The following is a 12328-nucleotide window of genomic DNA, read 5'->3' as shown; positions in this document are numbered from 1 at the left end:
ACCTGCTAAATTATGAATGAAAACAGGAATGAACCTAGGTTTTTTGAAATTGATGTTACACTTGTTGTGAGCTGCTCCTCTAAACAAACCCGTCAAATGGTTATGGTCTCTAACACGATCATCACCAAGATAATTTCCACAGATATGACATGTAGTAGTAGATTCAAACATTTCCTGTTGCTCTTTTGTCATCAATTGCATGGGGACTATTGCTTCACTCTTGTAAAGTTCATTAATCCTTATCGACTCCTCAATCAATGATTTTACAAATACATGTGCAGCATCGTCTCCAAAGTATTTAATCGGTGGTTTGGAAAAGCCGTTCTCTGACACCCCATACATACAGAATGAAATGGCATTATGTTTCTGATATTTAATAGTGAACGATTGATGATTACCATTACAATCCACTTTACACGGTTGACATGTTGAAATAGGTGCTAGACAGCATTCAAAGTCTGCGTAATACACAAAGGGCACTCTCATTGAGCAATTGAAATCTTTAAATCTAATTACAGTTCCTGGCTCTGGTAGTTCCAATTTCACAGCATCGTGTGTGTTACAGTCTTCTCTATGCTTGATGAGTAAATCCTCTCTCGTAAAGTGTTGCAAACACCTATTGCATATCCACATCTTATGTCCATTTCGTGAGATCTGTGAACTAACCAAACGGGACATATCTTTGATCCAACAGTAGTGAGTGTTTGTTTTTTTCTCTGATAAACAGTAGATTAACATGTTTTTCCATCTCGTTATCAGTTATTCTCAGCGGGAATATATCGAACTTGTCATCATAAGCATAGACATTAACAGAAATTCCACTACGTCTTTCAAACTTTGCTATATCATCAAGTTTCATGGGGCATTCGCAAGTTGCTAGTGCATGAAGCAGCTCTCGTTTGAAAGGTTCGTAATTGCTGATTCTTTCTGGATGAACCTTAACCGGGTGTAAAGCTGCCAGAATAGACCACATAAAACATTTCTGATCTTCGTTTTTTACATTAATAACAGCCTTTTTGGATTGAATCTGTTTTGGTAGAACCACATAGCTGGATCCGTGAAAAGGAACGTATCGGTTGACTCTGATCTCCAAGTCTTTCACACTTTTTAGTGACCATTGAGAACCGTTTGCCTCAAACTCCTCCATCTCAACCAACATCTTAAGTTTTGCTGAGTTATAATAGTCAGACAGAGACGTTGTCGAGTAAAGAATTTCATTTTTCGTTTTAAAGTTCATGACTTGAGTCACCTCCACATCGTTTATTATTTTCTTGAATTCAGCATGATAAACCATGTTTACCTTAAGATTTTTTTCTGTTACAGCTTCCTGAAGTTTTTCAACAACGAGTGGTTTGCATATCTCAAGAAACATTTTTGGATCTTTGATCCCACGTTTGTTCATAATCACATACGTTTTCAATCTTCCCGTGAATGCCGACTGGACTTCTGATATTTCATCAAGTATTGTCTGTGACTCCTCTGGAGTACGTACCGGAACCAGATGAGGTGTTGAAGGCGATTCTGTTTCAGACAGAAGCTGTCTCTCTTCCATGGTAGGGCTAATCGAATTCTCACTATTAATTGTACTAGTCGGTGTCTCACTAATAATCTTTTTCACACCTGTAGGAATCTTTTGTGGTCTAGTCGGTTTTCGGATCATCGCTTCAAGAGCTATATCGTTTGTATTGACCTTCGGTACTTGTTTGATTTCCCTTGGTCGTTTTGGGTATTTCTTTACCAACATGTTGATGTCTGGAGTGGGTGCCGGCAGTCTTGGTGTCAGTCTCGTAATGGGTAATATTTCACTCCTGTATCGAGGACCTTCATGAAGTGCTGACAAACGGATATGGCGTTTCGATTGTTTGTGACGGTTCCAGTTGGATGACTCTATTGGTGTTTCACAAATCCAACACATTTTACTTTTAGGAGCTGGTTTGATTTCCATCTTTTTCAGACGTTCGTTATATGTCATACCATGCTGGTTGCTGGCACATTTCTTAGATTTTTGGTGCCGAGCCATGTTGGAAACCGTTATTTTCCTTACTACATTTTGGACATGGTTTCTTCTGGGGTTTTATTTGAGCACGTACATCGGTCGGACTAAGCACGTTGTATGTTGGACTCTCTGGGATATGTAGTGGTGAATGGTATACAGGACTGTATGGTATATGCAGTGAATAGTCTGACGTATCCGGAACTTCAAATGGTGGTGGACCAAGTATTGATATAATTTTCGATGAATCGGGGTGTATCCTTTTTACTGGTGGTTCAAACTTTGGAGCGTCGGCTGTAGATGGACCAATTATAGCTCTAATTTTGGAATAGAAATCTGGAGTGTCTAACATAGACAAATCAAAATCAGCAATCGCGTCTTGTTCTTCAGGTCTGAGATTTGAATAGGACTCTGGCAACATAGACATATCAAAATCAGCAATCGCGTCTTGTTCTTCAGGTCTGAGATTTGAATAGGACTCTGGCAACATAGACATATCAAAATCAGCAATCACGTTCTGGAATTGATTGTCACTCACAGCATCAGCGTAGTTTTCCAACATAGACATATCAAAATCCGGAGTTTGTCTGTCTAACTTGGACATGCATTTCTTTGTTTTTTTATGGCGGGACATGGAGGAGTTCCTGACTTCAGCACCACACCTTGAACATACTTGTTTCATCGAAGGAGGTTTTTCATTGAATCCGTTGGAAGAAGCATAAGCTGGTGGATTTGACGCTGACATACACTTCTTTGTTTTTTGGTGGCGGGATAGGTTAGATGCAGTAACCTCAGCTCCACAATTCGGACATTTCTTCATTGATGATCTTCGAAGACCATCCGTAGCATTGAGAAATGCTGTTTGCTTGCTAGCAGGAGAAGACGCCATTATTATAGAGCTGGCTACTCTCTTACTGTATGGGCGATTGACGATGGAAAAGGATGAGGTATGGATGCACTTCTTTGTTTCTTGGTGGCGGGATAGGTTAGATGCAGTAACCTCTTCTCCACAATTCGGACATTTCTTGACTGATGATCTTCGAAGACCATCCGTAGCATTGAGAAATGCTGTTTGCTTGCTAGCAGGAGAAAACGCCATTATTATAGAGCTGGCTACTCTCTTACTGTATGGGCGATTGACGATGGAAAAGGATGAGGTATGGATGGATGAGAATAGGAAGAGGAGTAGGAAGAGGGTGGGTGTGTGGGATGAGTGGAAGGAAGGATGAGAGCATTATTAATACATTTGACTCTGAACTAGAACATAGTTTTTTGTAACTCTTTTTCATAAAACGATCCTATTATTTCCTCACCAGACTGGTCTGCGATTTTGTAGGTAACGGGGCAAGTTTTGTTGACAGCCACAATCCGAAAAATTTCTCTTGTCCAATTTCTGCGGTATTTATTTCCAAATACATCTTTCTTTATAGTAATTCTTACGCGGTCTCCAACCGAAAGTCTGGGTCTGAATACTAGACATCGTCCAGTGTTTGCGTACATGTTTCTTAAAGTTTGTTCATTGCTTGAATTCACTTCTGATGGGCTCATCTTTATAGTGCTATGAAATTTACTGTTATATTGACGTAGAAGCTTCTGTAAATGTGACACCCATCTAAAAGAGTTTTGAATTTCAAAGTGCACTTTCATTTTTTCATTGAGAGTTCTATGGAAACGCTCTATAATGGCACTTTTTTCCTCATTTTCAGTATGGTATAACTTTATTTGATTTTTGTGTAAAAACTCTCTAAATTCCTTATTAACAAATTCTCGTCCTTTATCCGTGTGAAGAAGGTTCGGGGGTTTGTGACCAACCAATTTCGCTCTTCTTAATATTTTACTAAACGATTTAGTAACCTCTTGTGAGCTTTTAGTTTTTAATGGTTCTGACCACGCATATTTTGAAAACGTATCAATTACATTAAGTATGTATCTGAATCCATCATTTTCCTTTGAAAACCTAATCATTACAACAAGGTCTGCAGCCCACAAATCATCAATACCCAAAGTTACAATTTTTCTCTTAGGGAATCGCTTAACCACAGGTTTATGAACCTCTAATGCTCGAAGCAGGATTTCTTTCCGACTTTTCTGCTTCATTAATTCCTGATACTAACTACAATTCACTTACAGTATACCAAACTAGTAATTTATAAGGTGCGATGTCTCGCGCGGCGCGGCGGTGACTGGACAGTGACGAGGCGCGTAACGATTGTTTGTATACTTATAGAAACAAGACGCGGTGTCTCACACGGCGCGGTGGTGGTGACGGTTCAGCAGTCTCGCGGCGCGGTGATGACGAGGCGCGTGCCGATTGCTTGGCGGTGACGGTTCAGCAGTCGCGCGGTGCGGTGCTGACGAGGCGCGTGCCGATTGCTTGTACACTTACAGTAACAACGCGTGGTGGCGGTGGCGGGACAGCGATGACATGCGTGGTGATTCGCGCGGCGCGGTTCTGACTACCCGTACTCACACTCTTAGTCGCTCTCTAAAAAATTGCGGTGGCGGGACAGCGATGACATGCGTGGTGATTCGCGCGGCGCGGTTCTGACTACCCGTACTCACACTCTTAGTCGCTCTCTAAAAATTCTGTCCCAGATTCGGTCTCACACGGTTTGTCCCAGAACCGGTCTCGGGTGCTCTGTCCCAGCAACGGCCAAAGTATACTACTTCTATCTATAACCACTTTGTATGAATTTTAGCGTTGTGTAGGTAACTTTTTGTGCGTTTTCTGAACAATAGGACTTGGGGCATAAAAATATATACGTACAGTAACTACAAAAGTCAGATTTTAAATTATTATACTTATGAAATCCATTAATAATTTCATGATACGAACAAATTGCAATGAATGTGTATTGTACTCGAATACATTTTACAGATGTTCTTGTTGAATATCCAATATTCTATACTACCAAAGATCGTTTGACACGTCTGAAATAAACACATTTGTGTGACTAAACATGTACTAACATCAACTGCAACTCCTGGGAGAGGAAATATCTGGGCAGGCGGGCTGTCCCTCGGCAGGAAACGGAAGAACTCGTTACCGTCCTTGTACCACTTGACAGAGTACAGTGTCTCTCCTTGTAGGTCGAACTGGCAGAGCAGCTGCGAGCTGTTGCCGCGGACTGTGTGTTGTTCTATGCGGACTTCTGTCAGCCTTAGGCACCTCACACCTGCAACATTATATTTTTATCTTCTAGAGAAAGTTACAGGTTTAAATTTGGTATGCAAAATAATTTATATGCCTTATTTCAACAGGTATTCATAACATTAAAGTTTTAGGAGTCTTTGAGGCAGCACTGGTCATAATACATTACGGTTTTGTCTATATAAATGGTTATCTAAAAAGAAACAGACACTTTTGAATCAACGCAATAAAACGAATCCAAGCAAAATAAAAAAGTAATTAGTAGCATTTTTAAGATGTCTTCTACAATTTTTTGACAATGATAACAGGATTTCGGACAATTTCTATCGTTATCGTTCCAAATTTATAATATAACGTTTCGAGGATCGGAGTCTATCCTCTTCGTCAGGTGGGGGAAGTATTACTACATACAAAATTAAGAATAGAAAGAAGAAAAGAAGGAAAAGAAAAGGGTTCAAAGATACCCAAAAGCTGCTTGAAGTCTAGTTCAGCGTTGTCACTGCAGAGAATGCAAGTTCCGAGTATAAGTCGGTTACCGTAACATAGACCACGGCACTAAGGTCTATGACCAAGACATAGGGCCGGAAGTCACCCCTTTCTCCTCCTGACCACCGCCTTCCTGTCCAATTGTTTCAGACGACACGACGCGGTGCCAAAGAAAGAGCAAATTTCGTGATAGTATCCCACTTTCATCCGTGCCGGTGTGATGTTTGATAGTGTTTCTCGTACTCGTGACTTGTGCTCGGAACATGCATTCTATGCAGTGACAACGCCTGGACTAGACTCCAAGCAGCTTTTGGGTATCTTTGAACCATACTTATTTTCATTCTTTATTTTTGAATGTAATAGTAAACTCGTCTACCTGACGAAGAGAATAAATTCCAATCCTCGAAACGTTGTGTTATATCTTTTGTAACCACAAAGATGGAAATTGTCCGAAATCCTGTTATTCTGTCAAACCCTCCATCGTTAAAAACAAACTTTAAACAAAGAATTTTTGACAACGTTATAGATGTGCTATATGAGCCCCACGGATTACAGAGCAGACTGCAATGCAATAGTCAAGCTCTGACCAAACTCTGTTAAGGGTATTATTCTCATGAGCTTCCTTTTTTCAAAGAGCCTCAATAGTAATGAGAGAATGAAATATTTTTGTTTAACACAATCTTAAAAGAAGAAGCATGGGTTTAAAGTCCGGACAGCGAGGAGGCCACCCCATTCAGGTTACACATTGCTGTTATTTGCACAGCCCAGCAATGCGCGGTAATTGCCCATAGATGTATTCTCTTATACCGTGATGATGATGCACAGAGTTCCGTCTTCTACCTTCAACCAATATATGTGTACCGATTGTATTAAATTGTAATTCTGGGGTAACTGGATTACCGATGGAAGGAGTACGCCCAGAAGAATGATAAGGACTGGACTGTACAGAAGAGGCTGCTATCAGCGAGGCGCGCATCGCAGATGGCAGTGTTTGATAACAAAATTGAGAGGTGGGGTGAGGTAGACCGTACCTCCCGCCTCAGTTGATCGGAAGTTATAGTAACGAGTAGACTTTGAAAGTGCTTAGAGTTAATCTTTTGCTAATCGTCCTCAAACCTGCGGGTAAGTGAACCTTTTAACTAGAGTCCAGTCAATATTCATTCTTAGTTATTTTAAATAATTTTGGGGAAAGAAATATTGTAAAAATTAAATTTAATGGGAATTTAGGAACTTTTTGATCTGTGCAATATAAAACTTGTTGGTGCAGTGAGCACATGTATATAAAATGTTATGTAAAAATACTAAAAGAGTTTTGTAGTAGAGTGTTGTAGGTTTTACAGATGCTTTCAGCAATATTTTTTAATTCTCTAAAACTGAAGAATTTTTAAATCTCTAACACTGAAAAGAAGTAATATTTAAAGTAAAGTAAAGAAACTAAATAAAATTGTATTCTGAAGATAAATTAAAGTGAAGAATTGCCAGATCAGATTGGAGTGTGAAAGTTTTGAATTTTTAAAATTGAATAAAAGAGAAGCTGTAAGAACTATGTACATTTTTCGAGTGACGAATATATTACAAGTTTGAATTTAAAGTTATCAAGAAGTTTTTATTTTAATTTTAAATCCAGTAATTATTTTTAAGAAGAAGTTTTTATTTTAGTTCGAATTTTATTTATTTCAGAAGATTTTAATTTTCCATTTTTTGAACCTTCACAAACATTTAAATTTCAAAGCTAACCCCTTATGTGCCAGTAAAACGGTACATATGGTATACATTTTCCTCTAGTTGGCAGGTGAGCTATTCACTCACCATGCCCAGAGGAAGCAAACTATTCGTTAGCTTATAAGAACCCCCTTTTTATGTGAATTCTTTCCGTGGGCTTATGTTATAGATTAAGTTTTAAAGCCGATTGCTGTTAGAATTGCGTTATGCGAGAAGAAACCCTTAACTTAGGAACCCTAGCACCAAATACCTAGAAGCTACGTGAGCTAGAGACTCCATGGAACTAAAATTCTGAAAAATCTACCATTCGAGTACCACGAGGATAAGAAATATCCAGGAAGGCTTATTAGGCCTATAATGGAGAGCTTAAACCCAGGGTAACATGATATACGGCAGTTATCATAAGGGCAATCACAATATTTGGTGACCTCGGCCAATATATCACCCAGATACTACTCTAAAAGAATTGCAAGGCCTTCCAGCTTGCACGTCTTTATGGGGTGATTGCGTTTCGTTTCCAAAATAAAGTATTGCGTAATATATAATTACGCTTATAATGAAGTTGATTATAAACTTTATGGAGAATATAAACAATGAAGTTGTTTCCATGGCTATGTTTTGTTAATCCGATAAAGCAATGGCCAATCGATATAAAAAAGCTTAACTAATCACTGCTATAAAGATACTTCGTGCTATAGGGTAGTAACAGGAAGTATATACTGTTCTGGTAGCCAAACAAAATGAAGTAAGAACTGTACGATACGAAGTAGAGCAAGTACAGACAGGTGCCTGGAACGCCCTCAGGTCTCACAGTTCCCGCTGAACTGAGTCTGATGAACGTGTTATTTCAGGGAGAACTACCGGACCGAGTCACAGCAGCACTGTCAACTTGAATGTACTGTAATTTGTCCTTTGATACAGTTTTTTATTAGATGAGCTCAGAAACTGAGGAGAGTCTAGTACTTCACTGAGTTCTGTTTCTTCCTTTACTCCGACATGAAGCACTATTGAATTAAATTAAATATTTTGCTATTTCATATGTAAGACATTAAAAAATATGTATAATTCAATACAGGTGATGGTCAATAAATATTGAATGTGAATGTAGGATAAAATTTTAATTAGAAATCCAAATGTTCACGTTATCTTTAGCAAGGATTTTATTATTTTAAATTTTTAATAAAAAAAATCTAGAAACACTCAAAAATAAAGTAGGGCATATTGAAAATTAAATTCTTCCCTAATCGAAACTTTTAAACATAAAAATGTAGATCTTTTTAAATATACTATAAATTTCATCGAAATTCTTTAACATTTGTTATTTTAATATTTATTATTTATAAAAATATAAATATTTACTCATTTGTGAAGTTATCTGACAATGTAGTCTTTTATTGCCAAAGTCCCTGGTTATAAAAAATTAATATTGGACCATGTGTAATCATTTACTAGTGATATTAAATTTAAATCTTTCCAATGCTCCAAGAATCTTCATTCTTTAACTTTTTTTAACAGTAAATAATACTTTTAAAAACTAAAATTATATTCTTTGGTGATTAAAATACTTATGAAACGTTTTCATAGTGTATTCATTGGTAAGCGAAATATGTTTGAATCACAATTTCTTAGTAATTAAAAAAAAAAACAGCTAAATGATCAAAGCAAGCTGGTAATTGGAATGGCAATTGTAATTATAAAAAAACTTAGGGAATGTGACCTAGACAAATATAAGAGATTTGACCACTTTGAAGAACCGGAGGTAGTGAAACGTGTATGATGTCAGTCAGTTGTACGAAGATGAGATGGTGGAGTTATAAGGGCACTTGCAAGCAAATCTATGGGATTTAGAGAAAAGAATCTTTGTAAGGAGCAAGAATTGGTTGCGATTTTCTCACGGCTGTGCAGAAGAATAGATATTAAGAGGAAACTCTAGAAAACATTTGAAGCTGGGGATAAAATCTAAAGCTACGATACAGTAAAAATATTACTGGTGCGTGAGCGGTAGGCGAGGGGTGAAGTAAATGAAAGCAGACACGAAGAGTACTTAATAAGATTATTATAGGGAAATATGCAGATAATATAACGAATAATCATCAGTAGAGCGGCCAGGGAGTGGAAGGTACAGGGACTTTGAGCTCACACACAACTCACATTGGTTAATAAATAACGAGATGTAAAAAATGTAAAAATTGAATTTTTACAGATATTTACTATCTCAGACCTCAGGGCTATGGTCTTACAAGTTTAAATGATGAATAAAAAAACAAAACTAATGCAAAACAATTACATAACCCACTCTAACCCATGTGGAACAATTCAGAGCACTAAACAATATGTAACATTGCAGTCATACAGGATTTAACATGACCGTCGGTACAGCGAACTCGTAATGTTAAATAATCATCTTTTTACTTTACAAGTTATACAGTCGCTTAGTTACTTGTACTTTATGTAATTATCCTTTTAATTACCTCCTAGATACGGTAATTTTCCAATTAACAAAAGGTTTTAAATTTTTAAACAAAATTAACGTTTGCTTCTACTTTGAGAAGTATTTATAACTAACTCTGTGGACTTTCATTTAACTGAAATTTCATGATTTACATCGTACGGTATAAATTAAATCTAAAATTGGGACTAGTGAAATTTTGAAATGGTCTACGAACTCGCTGCCTATAATAATTTATTATAGTCGAATTATAAATATAGTTATTATTTTGCTATCGTATCATACTACAGAAATGATGCAGGAAAATTGAATTAGCATAAAAATACTTTCGTAGATATAGAATAGAATATTCTGAAAAAACTAAATCCCAGAACACACTGTGTTGAGAAGGAAAAGACCGTATTGGTTTTGGCTGTTCTTTGTTCGGTTTAATCGAATCTCTTGATCTAACAATCATGGAAGTATAACCCTAAATGGAATACACAATGAGCAAACAATCACAATCCCTCCTGGATCTGCGATTACTTGTTAGTGTAACTTCACTTAGAATATTACTTCTAACCCGATTAGTTTAATTCTTAGAATATAAAGATTGTCAGGAGTCATGTTTCAGACAATCGGAGATTGAGTAATCATTTACTGCAAATTATTTCGGAAAATATTATTTGGCACAAAAAGGCAATACTCTGATGATTCATTTTCTAACAGATTTATCTATGGTTTCTAGTTCAAGAAATATAATATTTATTATGTATATAGTTTGAACACGAAATGAGGATTACATTAAGTGCCTATTTGAAGCAAATAGAATACCAAACTGTCCTTACACTAAATACGTTTAAGATACGAAGCTGTAACTGTAACTAATCTAATGTGTTGAAATGGAAATACCTGGAAAACCTAGAATGGTAATGTACTATTTTAATAAACGATAGTCAACTCAATCTATTAGGTCCAATTAGTTTCCTTTTAACTTTTTTGATAATCCATTTATGTTCTAGATAGTAGATAGTTCTTCATAGTATAGAGTGACATAAGGTAAAAATTTGTCGTTTTATTTGGCATACGTGGCATTTTACCTGGCCAGACTATTAGGATTACTAGACATTTACTTTATTAAGAATTTCTATGAAGATGACAAAGCTTTCGTCTAATAATCTGAAACTAATTTGTTTATAAATTGTATAGCTGTTAAAATAATGAACTTACAAGTACATATTCTGGCGATTTTTCTGTAACGAAATATTGTATTGCTTCAAAATTGCCAAAAAACATAATCATTCTTTTAACATAAAATAATTTATTCTATCCAACCTTAAAATAGTAAACTGCCAAATTTTAACATAAAAACAGTGTATAAACTTTTTCAATTAACAATGACTTCCTCATTTGAAAAACGTTTGGCTAATCACATAATATCTTGATAATTTCAAATTGATGTGCTTAAACATTTTTAATGGTAGGATATGTCACGTTGTATCTCATTTTCCAACGCCCTAAAAATTTAATTACTTTATATTTAAATCACGTATCCATCCACATCAGTTTAAAGTAAGACATAAAAACTTTTTTTTATTTAAAAAAATTAAATGTGCCAAGTATTATTAGTAATGATTCTAATTATCTCTATCTGTGGTTTATAGGTGTTGTTATAGCCCTTATTTAGTAAGGTGCCATATCATCCGTCCCTTTGTCCGTCCTTCCCTTCAGACAGTCCGTATGATAATTCTTGACTGGAAAGTCCTGGAGACCGAGAAAAGTGTGCCTCTTGGTATGAGGAAAACCACTAGTGATTTTCAGGTCAATAGGTCAAAGGAGTGTTCATCTCACTGTCCCCCCGACATTGTGATAATCTTAATTTCAAGGTCATAGAGAATTCAAAAAAGGTACATTGATACCGTGTGGCCCAAGGACGACTCTTAATGGTTTGAAATGCCAGTCCGTCTATTCGTATGTTCTCTTGTGTTGCGTCATTTCGGGTCTTTCGATCCTCCTTTGCATCCATTCTAATCGTTCTTCAGAAGCGTTTAGGGCACGTTAGGTGACGCACTTTAGGGATTATAAGCAAACAGAACTCTCTCCACCGCTCTGGCATTCGAAAGCCGACTCCTCTCATATTTACATATCGGAACTGAACGTTAGCGTTCTATAAAAACATTGTCACGCATACTAAAATATGAATAGGTGGCTGTACCTTTATCACGTAAATATGAACATATACGTTATTCACAAACGTATTGGTTTAATTAATTTCTTACCCGAGGAGAGTATTTAATATAAGAAATGTTTACTCTGTTTACTCTGTTTATTAAATATTATAACCCCATATTATAATTATCAACATATTCTTTATTACCTGAAAATAATTGCTAAAGAATTAAATATGAAACACTTCTGTAGATTAATTATCTGTTGTGTATTCGCTATTCGAATTTTTATGCGATTTAAGACTTTCATAATGCTATATTAAAAAAGTTACATAGATATCTTAACTTATATGTTTTAATTATTATATTATATTACTACT

The 12328-nt window shown here is 36.3% G+C and overlaps 1 pseudogene; it reads right to left on the bottom strand.

Moving 5' to 3' along the window:
- LOC124372175 overlaps window positions 1–11806 on the bottom strand; it is a 30568-nt pseudogene extending 18762 nt beyond the window's left edge.
- Between the last annotated feature and the right edge of the window lie 522 nt (window positions 11807–12328).

This window comes from Homalodisca vitripennis, unplaced genomic scaffold, assembly GCF_021130785.1.
Source record: "Homalodisca vitripennis isolate AUS2020 unplaced genomic scaffold, UT_GWSS_2.1 ScUCBcl_2714;HRSCAF=7747, whole genome shotgun sequence".
NCBI classification, from domain to species: Eukaryota; Metazoa; Arthropoda; class Insecta; order Hemiptera; family Cicadellidae; genus Homalodisca; species Homalodisca vitripennis.
This window is presented reverse-complemented; position numbering and strand designations above follow the sequence as displayed.